The 27,192-nt window shown below is 36.6% G+C and overlaps 1 protein-coding gene across 7 annotated transcripts in view; it reads left to right on the forward strand.

Annotated features, from left to right (window-relative positions):
- Positions 1-27,192, forward strand: part of LINGO2 (leucine rich repeat and Ig domain containing 2) — a 585,167-nt gene that overhangs the window by 396,408 nt on the left and 161,567 nt on the right. For 4 of the 7 annotated variants that reach the window (XM_063455170.1, XM_063455169.1, XM_063455172.1 and 1 more), the window contains one exon: positions 23,089-23,137. The exons of the other annotated variants lie outside the window; for them this stretch is intronic. The gene's annotated coding sequence lies outside the window, so the exon portion shown is untranslated. The remainder of the gene's footprint in view (positions 1-23,088; positions 23,138-27,192) is intronic. 7 annotated transcript variants of the gene reach the window in all.

Here is a 27,192-nt window from a genome sequence, read left to right on the forward strand (position 1 = left end):
GGTGTTTGTGTGTGTGTGTGTGTGTGTGTGTGTGTGTGTGTAGAATTGCTCCGTACCTTGAACACTGGAACAAGATTTGTTTCAGAACAATGAAAAAAATGTTATGTCAAATTGGGTTATACATTAGCAATATGTAATGCAAACAAGATAATTGGGGTCAGATTTTGGCATTGTTTTCATATTAAATTGTTGCATTTAATTAATATATGTTTTGTTGAAACTCCACTAAGACAGGTCTGTCAATACTTATCCACTTCATCTCAACACTCAATATACAATTGCCAGAGTATGCATTTACACCCCACAATCGTAAATACACGATTTGCATATCTGCAAATGAAATTAGTTTTTTGCGAGTGAATAGACTACTACGTGTCTACTTGCCTGTTCTTGTCTTAGAGTGACAGGCCAAGATATTTAGTGGAAATATGTCTATGAAACTGGAAAGACATTTAGGGAACAGAAAAAGACTGGGGAGAAATTTATGTAACAGAGACGGACTGGTGAGATTGCAAAGACATTTCGGAAAAACAGACATATTGGAGAGACATTTCGGGCAAGGAGATTGACAAAAGAGACATTTAGGAAAAGAGACGAACTGGGGAGACATTTCAGGATAAGAATCAGACTGTGGAGACATTTAGTGAAAGGAGATGGACCAGTGAGACATTTAGGGAAAAAAAGCAGACTGGGTAGAATTTAATAAAAGGATAGAGAGACTGTTGAGATATTTAAGAAACAGAGACAAATTGGGAGACAAATTAGGATAAACATACAGTGATAAGATATTTAGGTAAAGAGACATACTGCCCAATATAAAGTCACACATCCAGTATACATCCAGTACATGCATCCATACACACATACAGACACACTGCCCAATACACACATCTGTATACACACACACTCAAAGCAGTTTACATATAGTCACAATTTATTTACACATACACAAACATGCCGATTTAAAACACACACTCACACCAGAAAGACACACAAAATAATCAAACCCCTTTATTCTCCATGTGAGCCATACCTATGAGCTTATAGTTAGGTTTCCTTGTTTCTAATGTGGGAGCAGGTGAGCCATACTCTCTTTGTACAGGCTGCTTTGTGTTCCCTTTAGAGGGGTTTCTGGAAGGAGGCTTCCATTGCCTGCAGGAAGTATTGAGTTCAGCAGAATCACTTGGATTACAGTAAACCCTACTTCCCGATCAGATAATCGGTGGCAGCATTGGGGCAGCCCAGCAGAGGAAATGGCTGCGCGAGGAGGTGGCTATTATTCGCTCACTCTCTCACTGGTCCTAGACAGGAGTTCTGTCACCATCTGGGGTATTTGTCCATTTTGCAAAGATATGGTAACATTGCCACTTAAAGTGTGGTGGCCCCCAGATGCAGGGAAAAGTTAAATTTATCTGAAGCTGTTCCCTGCAGTCACCGCCATCTTCATCCAGTGGATCCTCTTCAGTTTGTGGCGTATAATTTGCCAGGAGCCAGTGCTGTCATGTGCAAAAATACAACACTCAGGTCTATGTAGGATCCAGCAAGACTATGGAAGCCTCAATAGACAATGCCTTTTCCTCACAGCCGTCACTAATGACAACTGGGATAAATGACAAAAACTTGATGGTAGTAGCCATCAGATTTTGTCAGGTGTAGGGGGTATACATAAGACAAAGTACTTTATCCCAGTATATTATCTGAATATATCAATGTGAGTATTTCAGAAAAAAATTATATTTATGAAATACTATTTTTTTTTTTTTGGTAATGGGTGGAGTTGACAGAGCTGCTTTAAATTAGAAATTCACTTTAAATTCACTCTGAATTCTCACTTGTGTATTTAAAGTAAATTGAGAACATGCATAGCAATAGACATGCACTGGCTTCTGTTTGATAAGTAACAAAGCCAATATTGATAAACTGCCAGACAATTTTAGCAACAACTGAGGTTTTTAGCTTATTTATATCAAATAAAATCAGAATGATCAAATGCCTTGAAAATAAAAAAGTGGTTAATTAAAATTGTCTATAGAATATAGGATGCACACTATATAAATCGCAAAAACTGTAATTTTATATATGTACAAAAAGTACCAAAAAAAATACAAGAAATATAAATAAACACAATGACAGAAGCTAGGGCAAATATAATAAGACAATGGTAAATAACCAAGAAAAATCCCTTACAAGCCACAAGACAGAAACACGAGTCACCAAACTCCCCAACGTTTCGGCACCAACTGGCTGCCTTTATCAAGGGTACCTGTATCCATGTTCAAATGTGTCTGCTTTTAAAGCCCTCTTACAGCTGATAGCCATTAGCATAATGTTGTTACCAGCACTAGAAGTGACATCATCAACTCAAGTGCTGGCACAATATTCTACTAATAACATAGTGATATCAAGATTAGTAGTAAAAAATATATATTCACAGAGTAAAACAAGGAAATATAACATAAAATGATATTAAATATACATATTCTGATAACCATTAGTTCATAAATCAACAGAAAGTGTATCATATACTAAAACTGGCGTCTATAATCGCCATACTACTTACTGGCATACGAACGCCGTATCTGCTTCGGCCAACACGCATCATAACCATCACCGCGCGCAAAGAAAGTCCGCGCATGCGCATCACTTTGTTCGCGCATGCGCATTGCGGCAAAGCGCTTGCGCGGACGCAACAGTATAACAAATACTAAATCCTCAACCACTGAGGTACCTTACCGTACAAAGAAGCCACCCATAACTCACATTGTATCAAATCTTGATGGCTATTTCTGTAAATTATGGAGGGCATGCATTATAGAGATATGTGAATGGAGATGCATTTAAAGAATTTAAAGTAAATACCTGCACAGTTGTATTCCTCTTTTGATAGCAAAATTACTTCTTTCATTGTGCGGTTTAGATTACCTCTTGGTGTTTTGTAGCTTTTTGGGAATGTAACCAGACAAGACAGAGCCACTGATTAAATATGAGGTCGGCAGTTACCAGTGCACTGATGTAGAGCCATAGCCGGTAACCTGTCTGGCCCACATTGAGTTTATATTTTTGTATTCAGGAGATGGTCAGGTATCTTAAATGAGCACTCTAAGCACTCTAATCATTTTATTGAGATTACGTTGTTATCATAACGGCATTGCTCCTTAATAGTGGTTACATTAAGGTTGCATAAATATATTTGAACTCAGCAGCACTGTTAGTATTGAATAAGACAGGTTTTATTGTGGCTCTAAGACATTGTACTATTCCAGATAGATAAATAGGTAGACAGAAGACAGGCACATTTTCCTATTCATATTACCTAATTATTATTCTATGAGCAGATATGCTTGCAGATCTTTGTAGATATTGTTGTCAGCTGGCTGTAAAGACAAGAAATGATAAATATCTTTTCCATAAATATACCTATTTTGAAGAAATGAAACATGGCAATTTCTTTGGTGCGGTGCTATTTGACAAAACAGTTGTCAGTACACCTGAAGGAAAATAAACTTGTTCACTACAAATATCAACCTAAACAAATGTTTATTTCTAAGCTAAGTGTTGTTTATTTGTAAGAGATGTATTATAAATTAGCTAAGACTGATTTCTGAAGTAAAACAAGCTTTATTTTCTACCTATATTTATGCACTTGTTTTCTTGGCGGTTCTGTGACCTACATTAACCCCTTCCTGACGTTAGGGCATGCTATGCCGTCCTACAAGAAGAGGGCTTCCTAACGATCTGGACGTCCCCCCGTCCCAGATACTTACACTCCTCACTGATCAGCTCAATTGCCTGGGTGGTAAGGCAGGTAACCACATATGTAATTAATAAAATAAGATAATTATATATAAATTGTATTTAAAAAACACTGAGAATTATCAAATATATATAATCAATTTTAATGTGTAAAAACTGAATTGTCAAGCCCTATATTTGATCCTGTAATTTTCCAAAACCCCATAAAACCTATATATTGGAGTACTGTTGTACTCATAAGACATCACAGGTAATACAAATATGTGTTTTATTACAGTATTATGACACAGTTAAAGTGCCATGTAGAACTTGGAAAATACAATTTCTTAATTTTTACACACGTTTGTTTAGATTTTATTCAGATTAAATTATGTTTCATATATAAACAGTTGATGTGAAATGAAAACTCTTATTTCATTTGAATAAAATAATATATAATAAGTGTGTGTGTACTTAAAGAGACACTATAGTCACCAAAACAGCTTAATGAAGCAGTTTTGGTAAATAGATCATGCCCCCTGCAGTCTCACTGATCAATTTTATCATAAAAAAATCTTCTTGTAAAGTGAGATCTAAAGTTTATACTTCCTTTACTACACAGTATGTTTAATTTAGAATTTCTGATATCCTGTGTTATTAATAATAGCTTGGTAAACCTTACAGGAGGCTCCTGTGTGTGATTACACTTATATTTACAGAGCAGGAGACAAAGACATATAAATTAAGAGCATCTGTAAAGTAATACAATGTGAGCAGTATATTGCTTTGCTGCAGATAGATGTAGATAGATTGTGGGACTGGGCACTCAAATGGCAGATGAAATTGATTATAGAAAATTCAAAGTTATACACTTCCAGGAAAAGAATGCACAAGCAGCTTACACCCTAAATGGTTGTGAATTAGGGATAACAACATACGAGAGGGATTTGGGAATTGTTACAGACAACAAACTAAGCAACAATGAGCTATGTCAATAAGCAGTTGCTAAGGCCAATAAGGTGGTATCATGTATAAAAAGGAGCATTAATTCTCAGGATGAAAATATAATTTTGCCTCTTTATAAATAATTGGTAAGACCACACCTTGAATATGTTGTGCAATTTTGGGGATCTGTTCTAAAGAAGGATATTATGTCACTAGAAAAGTGCAGAGGTGAGCTACAAAATTGATAAAGGAATGGAACATTTTAGTTGTGAAGAAAGGTTAACATATTTAAATCTCCTTCGTTTGAAAAAACGGCGCAGCAGAGGGGATAACATAGTATTATAGAAATATATTTGGGACCTATACAAACTCTGCTCACACCAAGTTCCATCTGCATTGATTTAAATCCCCTTTAAAGGCCTGTATACTGCACTCATGAATTGCTGCATACAGCTCATGTTACACTCTGGGGCAACTATATATGGCATTAGCTGACAGAGGGGATCAGTGCACAGAACAAAATGTTAAAAGGATGTGCCCTCACATCCTTACGGTATTAAAGCCCAAGCTTTGTAGGACATAATGGTAAGTCCTAATGTTGTTAAGAGACTAAAGGGTTACTTTAACCCTTTTTTAACCTACATTTTTTTTTAAATTAAAAATGCCCTATTTGTTTCTGAAATCCAGCACTGGGTGAAGCTGCTGTCGGTGATTTCCACAATTCCTCCTATCCTTCGGCAACCATGAAATGTCTAATCAACGAGAGGTGTGCTCTGTGTGCCCCCTGCCACCTGTCGGCCAGGGTGGGTTGCTACACCTCCCCCTGGTCAAAACAACATTGTCTTGGAGTGACCTTTTAAATGTAATTAGGACCAAATTGTTTGGGGAGCACAAATTCTCTCTAACATTTGTGTAATTGGATACTGATATATACAATTCCCCAGCAGTGTAATGTTATAGAATTAATTTTACATAATTAGAAATGATCACATATTTGAGCAGCTAAACATTCAAGTGCTTTATTTATACTAGACAAAAGAATAATATTATTATACTTGATATAATATGATTGTAAAAGGGTAATAGTATTAAAGCATTACGGGGAATTCTCTCTCTTTCTCTCTCTCAAAAAAATACATTTTTATTAAGCCATATATTAATGTAGTACAAATTATTAAAATCTATGTTTTAGTTAACTAGTCCAGCCAATGTAAGAGGACAGTGATGGGTTTTGGCATCTGGCTGGACATCAAGGGAACTACATGGAAATGCAGTTCTTGAGTTACACCCAATCTTTTGACATATAGCGTGGATTTGTCCATAATCACCAAAATTACCCGTAAATTTTAAAATTTAAAGGGATAATCCAAACCCCATAGCCACTAGAGCTTATTGCAGTGGGGAATAGTCCCGTATATTCATTTATCTCTCTCTCACATGTGATCCTCTTCCCCTTTCCTTAATTATGGTCTCTCCCCATAACCCTCCCTTTCTCCAGTTGTTCCCCTCTTCTTGTTTTCCTTTTCCTCACTTGTTCTTGTACCCTTCCCTTACTAGTTCCCCCCTACATTCTCCGTATCCCTGATTTGGCCTCCTCTTTTTTCTCCCCATCCCTCTTTTTCTCTCCATTCTTCACTTCTTTCTCCCCATCCCTGACTTTTCCCCCTCCGCTTTCTTACAATCCCTCACTTGTTCTCCTCCACCGGCTCTGGGGGCACAAGATATGAGTGACCCGGCAGAAGGGAAGCGCAAGGAGTAGCAGGTAGGTGATTAGTTGGCATACATTTTTGCCAATTTTTGAGGGAACAGATACCATCTCATGAGTATTTTACAGTATGATTCCCAGTGATATATACTATGAGATGCTGTTTTAGTTCTATATTTTATATCTCTTTCATATATTTGTCATGTAGAGCGTTATAGCACAATGAGAGTGATTTGATTGCCCCATACTTCCCGGTGCAGCACAGACTAAACGGTGTTAGCTGCACCCGAGGTTCCTTTTTCACATTCTTATAGGTCTGTTCCTTGATAGCTCAGATAGGTCCCCATGGATTGACTGAAATATCATCATTGATCACGTCCACAGACATTTAGCACATTGTTTTGCTTAATAGTCTGATCTCTATATCCCAGCATCCCCTGTTATCATATGAGTAATGTCCATGATTATTTCCTATTCTCTCTTATCTTAATTTCCTGTTCCCCCATTCTCTCTTAAATATATGAAATGCATGTCTACAAATAATATATTTGGGTTGCTACTTAATGTGCTACATCATATTAATATAGATAAAGCTGTTTTGGGTAGAATTAGCTGTAGAATAATTGCAGTGTGCTATTATCTTCGTTAATAAAGGTGCCTCTCTTATTTCATGTATTGCAAAGCAATTTAAAAAGACTATAAAGTATTGTGAAAGCCTAGAGGGATGTGTGTTCTTTCAAAAGTTTAATTTTTTTTCTTTCAGTGGATGTACATCACATTCAATAGCAAAACATCTTAGGACTGATTGAGAAATCCATTGTGTCTAATATTGTAAACTTTACAAAGCAAAACCCAACATGTGCCACTTTCATTTACCAATAAAATGAGTGTTCATGCAAAATCACAGTTTATAAGTGAATTTATTATTTATTCAAGGAGAAGACTTATCTCAGAACAGCAGCATATTATTGTGATCTACCATGTTCTCCATTCCTTTCATGTATATGCAAATTGAATAGAACTGATTTTTAATTTTACATTTTAACATAATGTTATTATTTTAGTAATTTCATATTACCATTCTGTACAAAATAGATGGTAAAATATAATAAAGAAGACATGCATGTAGAGTGTTATTTAATTTACTGCACAATATCAGTGCTCAGCTAACAATGGCTTCTTCCTAGCCCATAAATAGTGATATATCATTTTCTTTTCCAAAGAACATGTAGCATAACACCAATATGTAACAGAAAAACTAGTACAAATGTCCAAACCTTCATCATTAAAGGAACACTATAATCACCAGAACAACTACAGCTTAAAGGGACACTATAGTCACCCAGACCACTTCAGCTCAATTAAGTGGTCTGGGCGCCAGGTCCCTCAGGTTTTAACCCTTCAGATGCAAACATAGCAGTTTCAGAGAAACTGCTATGTTTACATTTGGGGTTAAGCCAGCCTCTAGTGGCTGTCTACCGGACAGCCACTAGAGGCGCATCTGCGACGCTGGAGGCATATTATGCCTCCATCACGCAGAGCGTCCATAGGAAAGCATTGAGAAATGCTTTCCTATGGACACTTTGAATGCGCACGTGGCGTTGTCGCACATTCAGCTCCCGTGACGTCAGAAGAGGATGCTGACGTCGGCGGGGGAGGAAAGGTAAGGGAGCCCGGCAGTGGAAAAAGGTGAGCTACTGAAGGGGTTCTAACCCCTTCGGCACCACGGGAGGGGGACCCTGAGAGTGGGGGCACCCTCAGGGTACTATAGTGTCCGGAAAAAAAATTGTTTTCCTGACACTATAGTGATCCTTTAATGTAGTTGTTCTGGTGTGTATAGTCAGTCCCTCCAGGCTTTTTGTTGTAAACACTGTCTTTTCTGTGAAAAGGCAGTGTTTCCATCACAGCCTAGGAACACCTAGTGGCCACTCCTCAGATGAGATAAATCTTGGTAAAATGCGTAGGTGATTTTAAAGGTACTGTATTTTATTTATAACCTATTTTTGTGATATTGAGAGCAATTCAACATTTAAAATGTTTATGCTTATCTGCATCATTGAAGCTGAGCATGTTCAATAAGTTTGAATTAGTCCACAAATGAAGAAAGGACCTAGTAAGACAAGTAGGATAATGCAGTGTGAATGAGGAGAGATCAGATATATCACAGTTTGTTAAATTGAAGAAAAGCTATCAGTGGCAACATTTCATTCTTTGTGTGTTATTAATTTAAGCAGACTGTGATTGTCTATTGTTGTTACTTAGATGATGATCAGATCACATTTTATGACCAATTTGTGCAGAAATCCATATCATTCCAAAGGGTTCACATACTTTTCCTTGCAACTGTATATGATCTAAAAGACATACATTTGAGGTTCAAATGCAAAAGGGTAATAAGCGCTCTCTTCTCAAGGGTGAGCAGCAGTTCACCAACAAGGTGTTCCCTCTACCTTGTGATAAATGGACAGATAAAATAGAAAGGTGAACAGCGCTAAAGATCAGAAATTGTACATACGTTTAGTAGAAATACTGGCCAGCGGAGTAACTTAAAAAAAAAAGGAGAAACAAAGATACAAATAATGGTACAGTATGTATGAACGATATAATTCCACAAGAACAAAGGTGTTATATTCACACTCACACTTTGAGCAGCTATATCAGCTCGGTGTTAAGAGCTTGGACGGAATAATCCCCGTCTATGGATTTCTTGAGGTTCCGGATCGTTGGTGAGTTTATAGGTGTAAGTATTCGTTATATGAAAAACAAGAGTAAAATACGCCACATGGTCTAGTACGTAAATATAAAATATTGTAGTAAGAGTAGATGATCCTACTTACATATACTAGAGCAACGACCTGCTCTAGTTTGGAGAATATCAGGTGGAATAATCCCCACCTCGGGATATAGTGGACCCAGGTATAGCAGCAAAGCAGTATTAAATAGGAAGGAGGACAAAAAAAATGACTGGATGGTTTAAAAATTATATATACTTTAATACAATAAGTAAAAAGTTAATAATACACTATAAAACCAGTCCTGTATAAAAGTCCAAAATTCTTCCTCACTTGACGCGTTTCGCCGAAGCTTTCTCAAAAAAAAAAAAAAATTCACTTTTGAGAAAGCTTCGGCTTTTATACAGGACTGGTTGTAGTGTATTATTCACTTTTTACTTATTGTATTAAAGTATATATAATTTTTAAACCATCCAGTCATTTTTTTTGTCCTCCTTCCTATTTAATACTGCTTTGCTGCTATACCTGGGTCCACTATATCCCGAGGTGGGGATTATTCCACCTGAAATTCTCCAAACTAGAGCAGGTCGTTGCTCTAGTATATGTAAGTAGGATCATCTACTCTTACTACAATATTTTATATTTACGTACTAGACCATGTGGCGTATTTTACTCTTGTTTTTCATATAACGAATACTTACACCTATAAACTCACCAACGATCCGGAACCTCAAGAAATCCATAGACGGGGATTATTCCGTCCAAGCTCTTAACATCGAGCTGATATAGCTGCTCAAAGTGTGAGTGTGAATATAACACCTTTGTTCTTGTGGAATTATATCGTTCATACATACTGTACCATTATTTGTATCTTTGTTTCTCCTTTTTTTTTAAGTTACTCCGCTGGCCAGTATTTCTACTAAACGTATGTACAATTTCTGAGCTTTAGCGCTGTTCACCTTTCTATTTTATACATTTGAGGTTACAGTACTGAAAAAAAAACCTGAAACTTTTTCACATTGAGAAATTGTTCAAATGACACATTTTCTTGTGTACCTGAGGCTGACATAGTTTATGTGTTGATTTTGAAGTGTCACGTAACAAAGCTTGTTTTGTCACATAGAAATGTTTCAGAGAAACTGTGATGGTGTTTGCGCCTGTAAGACATGATCAATTCCTCTTTGATTTAAAGCCACACACGTGAAATCTCTTTGGAATCTCTTTATTATGAAGATTCAAGCCAGGCTAAAGAAAAGCTGAGCTAGAGGCATTAGTGCTGAGGTCCCATAAGGTCTTAATTCTAAGTATGGTAATCATTTTTACATTAATGCCCAGTAAAGTAAAAGTTACAAGCTGACTATTCATCAAACTTACTCTTGGAACACAATTTACAAGGTCACATTTACTAATATACAAAGTAAATCACATGTAAAAGAAAAGTTTAGAACTACATAAGTAGCAGTTCTTCTAACTTGGCATTTCTGAGAGTTCACACCAAAGGTAACTGACAGTATGAAGATTATTTTTTTATTTGTCCTCTATTATTATATATACCATTCTTCATTTAGTTCCCAAAAACATGTATCTACGAAGGATACATTTTATTTAAAAGCATAACTGATTTAAAACTATTTTATAAAGTATTGCTTCAAAACCCCTGTCAGCACTATATATGTAAAGCGAACATGCGAGTCATGCCCTGTGCAGAACAATACAATTTATCAAACCTGAAAAAACTTCCCCTCAAATAATATGGGGATCGATTCATCTTGCTCAGAACTCCCTTTTTGTGCTCGCTATAAGAGCAGCAATGAACCAGATTTATGCTATGCTTTGCAAATAAATCTAATCACCAGAGACTCTGATCCAGTAACCTTTTCTTGTTGCAGTTACAATTCCGTATTATACAGACAACAGAAATAGGTAAAAAATGGTGCAAATAAAAACAAATTCTTAACAGTGACACACTATCCTCTGCTCATAATATTATGCCATAGTAAACAAACTGCACAAAAATACGCCTGTATGTACATTGTATCAGAGTCTGGAAAGCCTAGACTTGCGGGAGTGGGTCTGTCACACTTGCTATATTACATTGTTGTTGTTGTGTTTTTTTTTTTTTTTTTTTTTTTTTTTTTTTTTTACTATATTACACCAATTATGCATTTACTTGTATATAATGTCATGTGAATTAAATCCAGGCATCTTACAGTGATTCATATTTTCTGTGTACATTACCACAGCACAATATGCCAGCAACAGATTCATCTTAGAACACAAAATGGCTGGTAGAATGAAAGTTAACACTTAAAAATCATAAAACCAGTATAAAAACTTAATGAAAAAAAAAAAAAAAAAGGTTTTGTTATCATATAGCTAAATCACAAAGCATGTTTTTTCAGATCTGTAATAGTTTCCTGTAAACATTTGGCAGATAACCATGTTATGTTAATATTCTAGAACATAATATTAAATTAAGTCTTATTTGTTTTTTATGATTTATTTTTTTCTCATTTGTGTCATCAGAATCAGCTCCACGTCCAGTTTTAGCAATACTTCTTACATTAAGATGTGTAGCTAAAATCTAATCAGTTGAAATGAGGTTGTAACTGGCCTTAAGTGGTTATCAAATTCCTTAATCACAGTGCAAACCACAGAGCTAACATAGGAAGCAGATGAATTCCAGATACATTGCTTACTAAGTGACATTCAAATACAATATACGTAACCTATCCTAGTTAAATTAAATCTAACAAGATACACTACACAAAAAAAACAAGTAATTGTGTGATGAACTGTGAGATTTTGCCTACTGCATCATTATTCCCAGTCCCTTGCATGGAAACCATTCCTTAGCATTGTTGTGCTAATCTGCAATGTGTTTTGTTAAGAGAAATACACGTTGAAAATAAAATTTTAATTTCCACATTACACTTACATTATAAAATATGGGCATCTATGGAATTATGCATTCATGTATTTAAAAAACAAACAAAAAACAAACACTAAAACTGGCAAGAGCATATGTCCTATTTATTCAGCCTCATGCATATTGGAATAATGCATATTAGTTTTATTGATTTATATTTAGGATTGTTTATAAGGAAGTCTTAGGCATATTGTACAGGTGAGCTACCCTATTACATACCTGTGAGACTCTTACTATTTTGAACGTACACTCACCATAATAAAAATGACTTGTTTGCCTAAATTATGGAATTTAAAGGAACACTACAGTGTTAGGAACACAAACATGTATTACTGACACTATACAGGTGATACTCAAAAAATTTGAATATCGTGCAAAGGTTAATTTATTTCAGTAATGCAACGTAAAAGGGGAAATTAATATATGAGATAGATGCATTACATGCAAAGCAAGATAGTTCAAGCCGTGATTAGTCATAAGTGCAATGATTATGGCTTACAGCTCATGAAAACCCCAAATCCACAATCTCAGTAAATTAGAATAGTGTGAAAAGGTGCAATATTCTAGGCTCACAGTGTCCCACTCTGATCAGCAAACTAAGCCATAACACATGCAAAGGGTTTCTATGCTTTTAAATGGTCTCTCAGTCTGGTTCAGTAGGAATCACAATCATGGGGAAGACCTGACAGTTGTGCAGAAAACCATCATTGACACCCTCCATAAGGAGGGAAAGCATCACAAGGTAATTGCGAAGGAAGTTGGATGTTCCCAAAGTGCTGGATCAAAGCACATTAATAGAAAGTTATGTGGAAGGGAAAAGTGTGCGCAAGCAGCAGGGATGACTGCAGCCTGGAGAGGATTGTCAGGAAAAGGCCATTCAAAAGTGTTGGGGACTTACACAAGGAGTGGACTGAGGCTGGAGTCAGTGCATCAAGAGCCACCACACACAGATGGATCCTGGACATGGGCTTCAGATGTCGTATTCCTCTTGTCAAGCTGCTCCTGAACAACAAACAACGTCAGAACCGTCTTACCTGGGCTAAAGAAAAACAGACCTGGTCTGTTGCTCAGTGGTCCAAAGTCCTCTTTTCTGATGAGAGCAACTTTTGCATCTCATTTGGAAACCAAGGACCCAGAGTCTTGAGGAAGAATGGAGAGGCACACACTGCAAGATGCTTGAAGTCCAGTGTGAAGTTTCCACAGTCTGTGTTGATTTGGGGAGCCATGTCATCTGCTGGTGTTGGTCCAATGTGCTTCATTAAGTCCAGGGTCAACGCAGCCGTCTACCAGGAGATTTTGGAGCACTTCATGCTTCCTTCCGCAGACGAGCTTTATGGGGATGCTGACTTCATTTTCCAGCAGGACTAAGCACCTGCCCACACTGCCAAAAGCACCAAAGCCTGGTTTAATGACCGTGGGATTACTGTGCTTGATTGGCCAGCAAACTCGCCTGACCTGAACCCCAAGAGGTGCATTGCCAAGAGAAAGATGAGACATGAGACCGAACAATGCAGAAGAGCTGAAGGCCGCTATTGAAGCTTCCTGGCCTTCCATAACACCTGAGCAGTGCCACAGGCTAATAGCTTCCATGCCACTCCGCATTAAAGCAGTAATTGCTGAAAAAGGGACCCAAACAAAGTTCTGAGTCTATATGCATGCTTATACTTTTCAGAGGTCTGATATTGGTCTATGTACACTCCTTGTTTTAGTGATTGCATGTAATATGATAATTTACTGAGATTGTGGATTTGGGGTTTTCATGATCTGTAAGTCAATCATCGCACTTATGACAAGTCACGGCTTGAACTATCTTGCTTTGCATGTAATGCGTGTATCTCATATATTAGTTTCTCCTTTTACGTTGCATTACTGAAATAAATGAACTTTTGTATCACCTGTAGTAGTAAAATAACAACATCGGCCCCATCTCTTTACATTAAAAATGTGAGTTTACTCATCTCTTTTTACTGCCGCACGCTGGTCTCTCCATGGCTGCCTCTGCCTTGCTCCCTCTCCATGGCTGAGATTACATACATTAAAAACCCTGCAGAGGGCAGGGCCTTACTGCAATGGCACCTGGACACGTTTCCTAAGAGCTTCTTGGGAGAAACTCCATAAAGCCCACATCTTTACCTGTACCTATACAGCGGGCAGTATGAGGTCAAAACCACCTCCAAAGCACCCTACTCCGACCAGCCCGAATGAGGCGCAGGAGACCCTTCTGGAACACTTTGTGGAAAGTTGATGGCAGATCAGTATCATTGCTGCATACATTCCCAGTATGCAAGGGGAGTGTGAGCTGGATAAAGAGGGCAGCATGTTTAATTTATGTAAGGGACTCTAAGAAACCACAACTGACCCCTTTAGCACTGGATCCACAAACTGGCAATCCAACTGGGTTTGTCTCATCCCTATCACAGGAATAGGCCGAACATAAGACTGGAACTTATGCTACTTGTGCACACACAGCTTATTGATATCCCTAATCGATCACCCATTGCCGAGTTATTTCATGTTTAATTCCATTGTACCCAGGCGATAGCTGTCCTCTTGCTACATGTAATGGACAGTCACTCCATGTCCCTGGAGCTCCCTGGATTGGTATACTATATTAATGTTTTTTTCATATAGATCCAGCATGGTTACCTTTCCATTGTTTCTTAATGCATATTAGGCCTGTCCATTTCATTGATGCCTATTCATGCATGTTTAGCCTGCTTACCCTAATATAAAAAACAGTGCTGTTTTTCTAGTATGCCATGACAACGATTGTTTCTCACGTGCTTGCTGCTGCTGTTGTGGCACTGCAAGATTGTCTATCAGTATTCTCATGCACAGCAAAAAATACAGAATAAAAAAAAAAACGAAAAACCCTCCAAAGACAGGATGTAGACATCTAATCCATGACATTAAGCTTTAGTGTCAGATTTGAAACTGCACTCCACATATTGATGGCATGCTAGCTATTTGCTTGCAGAGCATTTTCTTCAGCAAGGACTCGGGCAACACCCAGTTCACTCACTACTTTTGAGGTAAGTAAATTTGCATTATTCTCCATACTGTGCTTCTGGATTGGACTTGTTACCCACGATTCATGGGAATCGGTGCTGCAAAAGTTATTCTTGTGTTTTTCATGTTACTTTCCTATCCTCAAGCTTTTCAGCTCTCCTCTGTTCACATAAGCTGCATATCTGCTTGCTAGTATTGCTATTTATATCTTTATTTAAAATTAAATGTGTGCCTTATTACAGGTTAATAGGTTTGTATGTATTCATAGGAATACTCATTTCTGTCTCAATAGAGATTTTACCGTTTAACTGAAAGCAGCAAGGTCAGTTGTTAGCGTATGACTTGCTTTGACATTGGCGGGTGAGCTTACACTTCAATGCCTATTGCAGTAGCTCTAAAAAGCTCTGTTATTTAACTGTACATATGTGATTTTGGAAAGTGAGTTATTTTTGATTCCTGTTTCTGCCCTATAAGGCTTGTGAGAATTTTGGTAAACTATTATTGTTTGTTATCTATGCTTTGTGCCTGTTTTTGTGTCACTTTATGTATTACTGTTATTTTTTGCTTGAACCTAGTATTGGTTTATTAAACCAGGTGAGTTATTACTTGTGATTTCTGGTGTGCATTCTCTTTCTTATTTTTTATACCTAAATTAGTTACCAGCAATCAATGACTACAGCTGCAATAGGATTTGTGTCTTAGTTTTAGATGGTTGGTATTGGTTTTTTTTGTAGGATGTTTAATTTATGCAGGGGAAACATCTTTAGTTATTAAACCAATCACAAAGGGTTTAACACTTAAAGGTGAAAGTGTTCTCCATGCACCTTTGAGCTGAAGTTATTATGTTGCCCAAAGTGTTCTTTTAACATTGGATATACTGCAAGTATATCCAACTATAGTGGTCTGGTGAATAACTTAAAGGGATTCTATAGGCACCCAGACCATTGCATATCAATTAAGAAATGTTGGTGCCATGTACCTCATATTTTAACCCAACAATTAGGAATATTATTATTCTGCAGGAACAGCAATGTTTTCGTAGCGTGTAGTAAAAATTTGCAATGTATACACACAGCACAGCAGGCGCTCAGGACGGACACTACCAAATTCTGCAGCAAAGCAGTGACTTGGGAAAATCTGAGCTCTCATATAATTAATTTGATTTATCTTATTCTGTGGAGCTCTGTGATACTGTAGTATACAATGTACACGAGTATTACAATGCTCTACAGCAATAAAACTTTTTTACGTTTAGTTTTTTCACTTTGCAACAAGGTTTATGTCTAGGACAGCAGTCTGGAAAGAGCAGCATGCTGCTGCATCATTAAAGAAAAAAAAAAATATATATATATACATATATATATATATACTGAAATCAGCTTTCTGGTTCTAGAGCAGTGGTTCCCAACCCAGTCCTCAAGTACCCCCTAACAGTCCAGGATTTAGGGATTGCCCAGTTTTGTCTAAGGTGTTTTAAAACAAGAAAACCAAACACTTTAGACACAACTGGGTAATCCCTAAATCCTGGACTGTTGGGGGATACTTGAGGACTGGGTTGGGAACCGCTGTTCTAGAGGATAGGGAGATTAAAAGGAGATGGGTGAGGGGGAGAGAAGGAGTGGATGGGAGTTAAATGAAGAGGGAGATATAGGAGGTGGCTCGAACAGCAATAAAACATGAAGCTCCACATAAAATATTATTACCATGTGGAGCTTTGTGCAGTTTGTCCATCAATAACAGTTTGATATTAATTACAAATATTGCTTTCTACCTTTGGTGGTATAAGAAAGGAGAAGAGGCAGGAGCTCCTTTCAGCGCTGTATTATTGTAGTGAGTCAGTCCTAATTCAGAAGTGGAAGGGATGTGATATCACATTCCCCACCAATTACACTCCACTCAATAGAAGGATACAGTGTGGAGTGCAGTGATGGGCAGGTACAATACCTATCACTGTGTTTGCACTTTTGCAACCAATGGTGGAGGATGATATATAGCAGACGGCCCTTGGTTATGTTGATTGACCATGCTGAGAAATAAAAGTTAGCCGCTAGACTCCATGCAGGGAGCACTTGCCGCGTTTCCTCCAGATCTGCCACTGTATGAAAATATAGATGGTGTGGATCAGGGTGGGTCAGATAGTAGAGGAAAACCTTCACTTTTGTTGATGGTTACTTGTGTACTACCTCATAGATGACAATGATACATTTCTACAAAGTAGAAGCAGATGTACTAATCACATAAGCACCATGTAATGCACAAGCCCAGACTCTGGATCGGTATTGGAGAAATATGCCATGAATTATGGAATTGATGTAGTTTGGAATGGTGTTAAAGTGTAGCATGTCAAAAGAATAGAAATGTAGAAATGAGTGCTAACTCATCATAAACACACACACTGTGATGAATGAATATTTAATTCTAATCATTATAGCTTATAACTGTAAATGAATCATTAAGCATGATAAAATATTCTGAGAAAAACATCAAAGGATCCCTTCTTAATTATTTAGTATAACAGAATTTCTTCAAAATAATTTTGGTAAATCATATTATTTATGTTCACCAGCTAACTGTGTAATCCCTGGCCCGTCTTTAAGCATCTGATCATCACATTTTAATGTGTCACAACACCATCAGGCTTTGATGTTCGGAGCAAGATTTCCATTGACATTGAGCTGTGCATGCTATTAGATAAAGATAAATAGATTTCATTTAGCAAATTACATTCAACATTTTGCTGCAGTTGTAAACAATGACATTAGGAAATCCCTTTGAATTGTTAAAACAAATCAAAATTGAGCAGCTTGTTAGCAAAGGACATGCATTTTCAAATATGTAACAGAAATCTCTTTTCCAACATTGCTCTCATAAAGTAAGATTATTAATGTCATTCAAATGTGCAAAGTCTCCACAGCATTAAATACTCATTTAACACATAATATCAGTTAGATCTTTTTGATGTGTCCTCCCTAATTACCTTACTTTCCTTCAAAGATAACATGTAATTTTCAGTGAAATCATGCATTTTATTCTTGATTCTGCCTTATTCAGCTTCAGCTTCTCTCTCTGTTGCTCACCTTCTCTCGTTGTACCTCACACTGTGGGATAAATAGAGGGGTGGCAAAAAACAGAAATACGTATTCATTAAGTGACTCAGAGCTAAATAAAATGTTATCAAGAAAAGAGAAGAGATATGTGAAAGAGTTAAGATGCAGCCGGGTTATGTTCAGTAAAAACTGAACTGGGATTAAAATCTTTTTGTATTTAAGAATTAAAGAACCACTATAGTGCCAGGAAAACAAACTCGTTGTCCTGACACTATACTGTTAATAGGTCCCCCCCCACCATCAGGGTCCCACTCCCGCCGGGCTCAAGAGTGGTTAAGGGGTTAAACACTTACCTTTCTCCGGGCCCCCTCGGTGCTGGGGACTCTCCTCCCTCTTCCGACGTCATTTGCCGAATGTGCATGCGCGGCAAGAGCTGCCCGCGCATTCAATCAGTCCATAGGAAAGCATTACTCAATGCTTTCCTATGAACAGGCGGAAGCGCCTCTAGCGGCTGCCAATGAGACTGCCACTAGAGGCTGGATTAACCCTAATGTAAACATAGCAGTTTCTCTGAAACTGCTATGTTTACAGCTGCAGGGTTAACCCTAGATGTACCTGGCACCCAGACCACTAAATTGAGCTGATGTGGTCTGGGTGCCTTTAGAGGTCCTTTAAGTTTATGTTTATTATGTGTACATCAAACAAAATAGCATAACACCTGTATGCAGTTCTCTGATCTCATATTGGTGAGGGAAGGATTCTTTACACACATTTCAAAGCAGGGTCACTGTAGTGATTATGCATACCTCCCAAGAGTCCCCATTTAGGAGGCACAGTCCCTATTTTTGGCCCAAATCCCTCTGTCCCACTTTTCTATCCTAATGTCCCTTTTTTGTAGGAGCTTCATATTGTTGGTGAATCTAAATGTGTAACAGAGCTCCACCACAATAATACTTACATTAGTGTGTCTTTAAATGTGTATAGACATCAGTCTATGTAAATAAGATAGTTTCGCAATTGTTATTAGCAAGTCTTCTATGTCATCAACAATTTCTCAGTGCAGTCTTATCCCTGGCAAGCACACCTACTCAAACCACTAAAATAAAGTGTTGCTCTTTATCGATATGATAAGCTGGCCCTACATGGCAGGGTTTAGTTAAATAGTGCTAATGGATACTTCATCTGGGAAGAAGCTAGTACACTCATAGTACCATAACCACGATATTGGGTTGTAGTAGTTTTGGTGCTTGGAGTATTCCTTTAACACAGTCAGCATTTGCTAAATATCACAGTACAGCTCTCCTTTAAAAATCTGGGTGACTTGTTTCCAAATTATTGGTCAAAGTAGCTAAGTGAATGAAATATGTTTTATAACAAAGATACAGTTTTTTTTTACTTTTACATTTTAATTTGCAGACATTTACTGTACATAGAATGACATATTTAATGTTTTCGTTCTCTGCCAGGAATGAGTGCTCATGAAGATGATGGCATGAACAGTGGCATAGCAACACATCAACCTTGCAGATTTTTTTTTTTTTGTAATTCAGCATTGCAGCATTGTATAACATGGTATCTATTCATAGACCGACCGGTCATTCTGTTCTTAGTGACACCATTAGCTCAGTTATATAAAAATATATTGTAAATATAATTTAAGCTATCTTAAATGTTTTTGAGCAGCATTGGCAAATTAAAAAATAACATTTATTATAGAGTTTTGTTTAGTGAATCTCATTTGATGCTTTCTATTAAGCACCACGTATACAGTGTGCACTCATGTCAATTAATCTTTGGGGTTCTACATAAGTATAAAGGATATTATCTCACATCCCTTACTTATGCAATTAGAGTGATATAACTTCCTGGTAACTCATATGCAAGGGATACTGGGTTTCCCAACATTTCTATAATAATAATCTCCTTCCCTAATACAGGGATGCTTGATGTCGAATTAAGTTTATGTGTAACACTACACAAGCTGCTCCTATTTATCTGTCTGATTGAAAAGCAAAACTTGACAGTAGCATAGAGCAAGAAATATATTTTTGCTTTTTTTTTGTATAAAACATGCATTTGGCAAAGTACAAAAAAAAAAAGATAGATAACTTTTGTTTGATGTTTCATCAAATTTGGTACCTGGAGTGTTCTTTTAAAAATAAATCAATACATATATAATCATGCATTTTAATTAAAAAAAAAAGTCACAATTTATGTTTGTGAGTGGGAGATCTACATTTAGAAATCGTGTGTTGACATATGGCCTTTTTAGTATGTTATTCCTTATTTCTGCTTTTATTCTTTTATATACATCATAAGACCCCATTTTGTGTGATTTGTATTTGGCAGATGAAATGATTCTCAGCATCTTTATTGTGTCATCATAAAAGAAGATAGTTCTACTGTAGTAGATGTGATGATTGACGCCAGAATGTCCATAACACACGTCATTGAAAGAATTCGGAATCTCAATCATACACTTGTATTGGTTTATTCCCTGGAGTACAAAATCTAGCTGCAGAAATAGTTTGTATCTTCTTGTTGACAGGATTGATGGGTATGTTTGTTCCATTGTCTTCAATAGAAAATAGTCTCATTTTTCTCTGTTAACTCTTCACATTAACTCCAGGCTATTGATTGTTTGTTTTCATTAATCCTACTTTGATGAGACTATGAATTTTCTCCATGTGGCAGGCCCTCGGCTTCCTTAGCAATTAATTATCTTTACAGTAGAGTATAGCAAATAACAACCAAGACAATATAACATAGAAAGTCTCTTGCGTATCCAATAGAGATTGACAAAAAGGTTTATTCTGCTTAATCAGTACAGTATTAAGACTGTCACTCCGTGATATAGGAGATTAGAGGATAAGATATGTTGCAGTCTAGGTATTGTGCAGTGTTTCACATCCCTTTTCTTTCTCAAGTATTGTTAGAGATGAAACATGAGCGAGAAGAGAGGGAGGGGGAGTGATCGGATAACTTTTGTCAAAATGTATAAAATTTGCAAACTATTTGATTTCATATATTTATATATTATTTTGAACACTTTACTACTAGAGAGTAGAGGTGTATTTTTCTTTCATACTTCTAGACATATGATTCTTTTTTTCGCTTGACTGGTGTTAATATATACATATATTAACATGGTCACTTAAATTCATGCATCTGTGTCACAGTACCTACCTGATCGACACTTCTTTGGCTTATCTGTGTGACCTGCTTTTGTCAATCATTAGGCCATGACTTCTGATACACTTCTCGTCTCTCTGCCTTCCCGACGTCATTTGGGAAGCAGATACTTCGGCTCTGGACAGGGAGAGGGATATTGCACGCTCATGGTGCCCCTCTTCTTCTAAGAAACCTAGCATCATTTTCAGATACAGGAGATCCACATAATTCCCACCCTTTCTGGGGTTGCAGGAATGATATGGACAAATCCACTTCAGTATTTAATTAAAGTTTTAGCCCCATGGTCATTATCATGTAGTGGTTTCCTCTTGGTTTCATGTTCAGTGCATTAGTGTTCTCTGATTTTTCTAGTATTTTGACTATAGCTTGCTATTTGACCTTTTTTACCTCTGTAATCCTGACCTAACTAGTTATATCATCCTCCTGTATTTCTGTTATCCTGATCTTGGCTAGAATCTCTGTTTTTGTAATCTTTATACATTAAACCCGACCATTCTAAAGTCTTACAATAGGCTATTTTCTTGACTTCCTGTCTCTGACCAAAGACTTGTGAGTTGGGTAGTGTTTCCGTGACAATGAGGTTGAAACGTGCATGGTAAAAACAACCATGTGGTGACTTCCTTTTTCTGCAGACATTGGTCCTACTGGGTGCTACTGTACTTGGTAGAATCAACAACTAAAGAAAATAATAATAAATAATAAAATTGGATTGTGATAGTCTTAGCTATCAATGACCCAGGCCCTCAACTATGGCATATGTTGTGACACAGGAAGGTATGAAATCATGACTCTAAATGCCAATGAAACAAACCACTCAGAAAATGGGTGGGTCACACCAAAAAATGGGCATACAAGCCTACCGTGAATGCATCCTAGGCTGGCTCTTAATAAAGCTGGCTGGCACCACAAATGGCTGAGCATGTACAGAGTGCAGTTACAGTGCTCTGAGCATGGTCGTGGAGTTATTAGCGTAGTGCAAGCACATTTAATGATATACTCAAACTATGTTTTCTGAGGACAGTTCCATGATGGCCACAAATGCAGGACACCTAGGAACAAATGCCTGATGGTGGGACAGGAGTCATAACCTGGGATATTTGTCAGGTCTGCTATGCTAGCTAACAGTAAACTAACCATTTCAGATCTGAAACTGATGACAATTTACAGCTGCGATCTGTAGCACTAAAATTTAAACACATACCTTACCTATCATACCTTACTGGGGAAGATTTGTTGCTATGGGGAGAGATAATTAGGATTAAGAAGCAACAGAAAAAATAAAGTTACATTTAAAAATCTTTGTGGAAAATTAACCATGCAAGTGATGGTGACTCTTTGATCATTCTCCTCCTAAAATTGTCCCAGGATTTTTTTTTCAACTGTTTTTCAACTGTTGGCAACTATGCAATAGTTTTCATCCTTCTTATTATAGACATCTTGCCATTTGCTACGCTTAAAAATCATAGAGTTAAAATTGTTCAAAATTCAAAACTATCTAGGCAATGTTTCCACTCACTAGACATTTATGTAACCTCTTGACATTTGCTAAACAGCTATACTTTTCCAGGTTGATAGGGGCTCAGAAGTGATCATAGATTAATAAAAAAAAAAAAAAATGGAATGCCACATTCATTGACAAGAGAGCTGTATAAACCCTCCAATTCTAACTAATTATGACAATCTTTGCTGACCAGGATCTTTTAGCAATCAAATTGTAATAAGCATGTAAAATGTCATTAGAGCTTACCATGAGTCATTTTAATTACTAATGTTCTATATGCTGTGGTATTTTCACAGGTATGATGAAGAAGAGCTGCTACTGGTGACATTTGAGAAGTATTGATAGGTAATTGTATTATTGTGTCCTTGATCTCTTTCCAATATTATGGATTTTAGTGTACCTCTTCCATATACAGGTTGGACCAAAATTCAGAATAGGGCTTGAGGAGTCAATATTTGTTTTATCAATTAACCAATTTAAATGATATTACATACAACGAATGCTTAACATATTTAGATATGTATGACTAGGTAAAAAAATTGCAAAAGTCTGTCTCTTTCAATTGCATTGTTCATAACATTAGTTATTGTTGGAGGCTCTAGCACCCAAATTTGTGCATGGATATTCTTCTTGAGCTGCTCAAGTGTACGCAGTTTGAACACGTATACACATTCCTTCAGATATCCCCACAGGAAGTAATTGGGTGCTGAAAGAGAACAAAGTGGCCAATTTATCTGGGAAATTCTTGAAATTATCCACTCACCGAAAAGTTGTCTATTGTGACTCCAGCGGTATAGGCAGCTCCATCCGGTTGAAACCATGTTTCAGGATAATTTTCTAGTAAATGACATAAAAAAAATTCAGTCATATCCCAATAACTCACACCAATAAAATTCCACTATTTTCCTTCATTGTTCTTTTGGGAAATTACCCATTATGAATCTCCCAAGATTAATTCATAATGTGTACCTGCAACAAAACAATTAAACAACTAACAAACAATTTATTTACCTGTCAAATCTTACTCTAAATGTTGGCCCACCCTTTATGAAGGATAGCTATGTTTTCTTGGTGCCATTTCAATACAGACTTGAGGTTTGAAGCTATACATGGTTCTGTACTATCTGGTTATTACCTTGTCCATAATACTCTCATGCGTGAAGATATTTTTTATTTCAAGGGTAGTAGTGTGATCTGTAATTTTTTAGTAGTGTAGTACTTCAAATATGTAGTTTATAGTTAGTGTGGAGGGTGAGCCATTATAAAATAAGAAAATGAGAATAGCAGTATATTATATTGCCAGATTTGGTTACCCAGGCCTCAGTTATTCACATTTGTTATTATGTTTTGGATCTTTGATTTATGTTTGACTATACACATTCATTACCCGATTATCATTGATGCAAAACATGTATGTATGGCTGACATTTATAATCTAGAACTATTCCTCCTGATTGGAAACAAGCTTAATGTTTTGCTGAAAAATAAATAATCTCTGGGTTTACACCAATGTTGTACTTATCCTAAGAATTTCCTTGTATTTGGTTTATACAACATATTCTTCTAAAATGTTCTTGTTTACATATAGCTTCATGACATGGATGTTGATCTTGATCTTGATTTCTACATGTTTTTTATGTCTTTATTTTTCAAGAAACCGTAGTTTACAGACATAATATATATTTTTGTGAATTGTAAGGGTAATATTTAATGGTGCAAATCATTTGTGCGCGTTTAGCCTCGTAAATTGATGATGTCTGCATTTTATACAATAGAGAGTTATTCAAGACTTACAATATATTCCTTATGGTCAGGAAATTCATTTTGATGATGATTTTTCTTCTGAGTCTCATTTTTCCCTAGAATTTTGATTATGGGCCTGCAGTTAGATTAGTCCTGAAATGTTTTATCTGTATTTTCATGACTTTTGTTTTTCCTTACTTTTAGTGTAAATGCTTTGTTATTTGGATAAACCTGTTCATTATATGAAGAGTAATTAATGTTGAGCTTTAAAGTTCCAGCTTTGTCAAGATGTCCCCTTTGAATGTGTTTTCTATTTGAGATAGTTTAGCTGTATACTGACCAAAGTTGAAGAGATTCTTGGAGATGGTTGCTCAATAGCAAAACAAATCAAAGGGAAATAATTTTATATTTTATACGATAAGAGAAGAATCATAGCACATTATATAAAAGGTCCTCATATGCCAGATTTTGAGGAAACACACACTCACAAAATAGTGAATTAGTTAAATGATATCTCACAGGTACTCACCATAGCTAAAACATTTCGAATTTAATGTGTGTGTGTCTGTGTGTGTGTGTGTGTGTGTGTGTGTGTGTGTGTGTGTGTGTGTGTTTGAATGAGTAAATTTTTGTTTGTGTCAGAAAGTAATACTGTGTGTCAGTCAATAACAGAGAGTGCCAACATCAAATTCTGCTGCAGATCTCGTTAAATTGTAATATTGAGCTATTTCATTCCCCCTTTAGGCAATGAGATAAAGAATTACCTACAGAACTGCAGTATAAAATTCTCTGGTGCCTTATTTATATTCTGCCTTCAATATCGAGCACAGTAACTGTCCTTATCAACAGCATTATCACATCAGTGTACTTACATATCTAGCAAAACATATACAAGTTGTGAGATGTCAGTATTTCAAATAAAATAGCCATCACTGTTGACTGCTCAACATCAGATTATCAAATATGTTTGCAAGAACCTTGTTCCTTAGATTATATTTTTCAGATCCTCTGAAAATGTTAAGTTTACATTTGATGCAGTCACAGCACCTTAATCTTATTCATAAGTATATAGAAGATTTTTTTCTGCACTCCACATATAATGAACTAAACAGATGTTGTGCCTTGAAATTTGTGTCCCGCACACTCCAACTAATTCTACATAAAAACATGTGTTTCAGAGATTCACTTTGATTGATAATTTGGAAATGGCATTTTCAAGGCATCAAGTCCCATACAAATAAGCACTTCCAGATAGACAGTGCTGCTGTGTTATAATGATTGCTCAGTGTGTTGATGCGCATTTGTCATCTGCAATACAACTGTGAATCAAAATAGCAATAAATAGAGATAGATGCTTCTGCTTGGAGAATATCAAAATGAGCTAAACTTGTAAAACATGAAGGTATTAATTCATTCGTTCCATTGATCAATCCATTGATTTGTGTTATTGTTCACGAACAATCACACTATTTTAGTTTTATAGATAGCTACTAACTTTCTGAGTGGAATCAGTGTTGTGGGATGTAGTTCAGTAAATGGCTGAAAAATGTCTTCATTTAAAAAAATAAATGTCTAATATGCTTGACAAAAGCCTCTGTGTAGGCCGAAAAGTTGCTGCTTTTTCCTGGACCTGATTTATTTTTGTCTACTATATCGGGGTTTGCAAGCCCTGAGTTTGGAGCACCTGGAGGTGAGAGTGCGATGTCCTACAGTTTGTGTGGACTAATAGGAACCTGAGAAGGCATGAGCCCCAACTCTCAACCCAACTGACCAAACTGTTAACTTTACCAATGTGTCCTAATCAGAGCCATGTTTAAAATGAATAAGCCTTACAAAGTCTTCTCCTATAACCCTTCCCAATCCCCAGTTCACTAACCCATCACTCAGACCCCTAATTTTAATACATTTCTCTCTCAATGACATTTATCATTTATTATCTCACCATTTTTTTCATTTTTTATTATCGATTTCCCTATAAGTCAGCCGTTTGCATTTCATACTTTTAGAGTAGTCCCTTTATAATTTTTGCTTTCTTGCTTGGTGACACATTGTCACTCTAGTAGCCACAGTATTTGTATTAACAGAGTAGACCACCACATACCCATCATTATTACAATTACCCCTGTCATTTCACAGCCCCAGGAATTGAAGTATATGATATTTAGTATATTTATCCTCTCCAGACTCTTGTACAAATTAGAAACCGTTTGTTGCTTATGGAGGTTACACAGAGTGATCCCCATTCCAGGGATAGTAGACGTTAGATATCCTGATTTTAAAGAATTACAACACCAGTGATGTTTTACAAAGCATTAGGGAAGTAATACTGCAGGGAATCCACAATATATCTGTGGATTCAGCTGACATCTCAGAACTATAACTGTAACGTGCAGCAAAACTGGCGAATGATCATGGAAGATCTAGCCCTGAAAAGAATAAGGGTCTACCTTTCTACCACCCTTGCCTAATGTCATTTAGCACACAATGCATTTTTACAAAATACACACTTTAATTTAATATGCCATTTACATTTATCTGATTTATCTGAACAAAGTTTATTGGAAATATTGATTACTGTACTGCTCAGCATAGCATTATGAAATGACATAATCTATAAATACACATTACCTATTGTATGGCATTTTATTATCACTCTT

This window comes from Pelobates fuscus, chromosome 5, assembly GCF_036172605.1.
Source record: "Pelobates fuscus isolate aPelFus1 chromosome 5, aPelFus1.pri, whole genome shotgun sequence".
In the NCBI taxonomy this organism is placed as follows: Eukaryota; Metazoa; Chordata; class Amphibia; order Anura; family Pelobatidae; genus Pelobates; species Pelobates fuscus.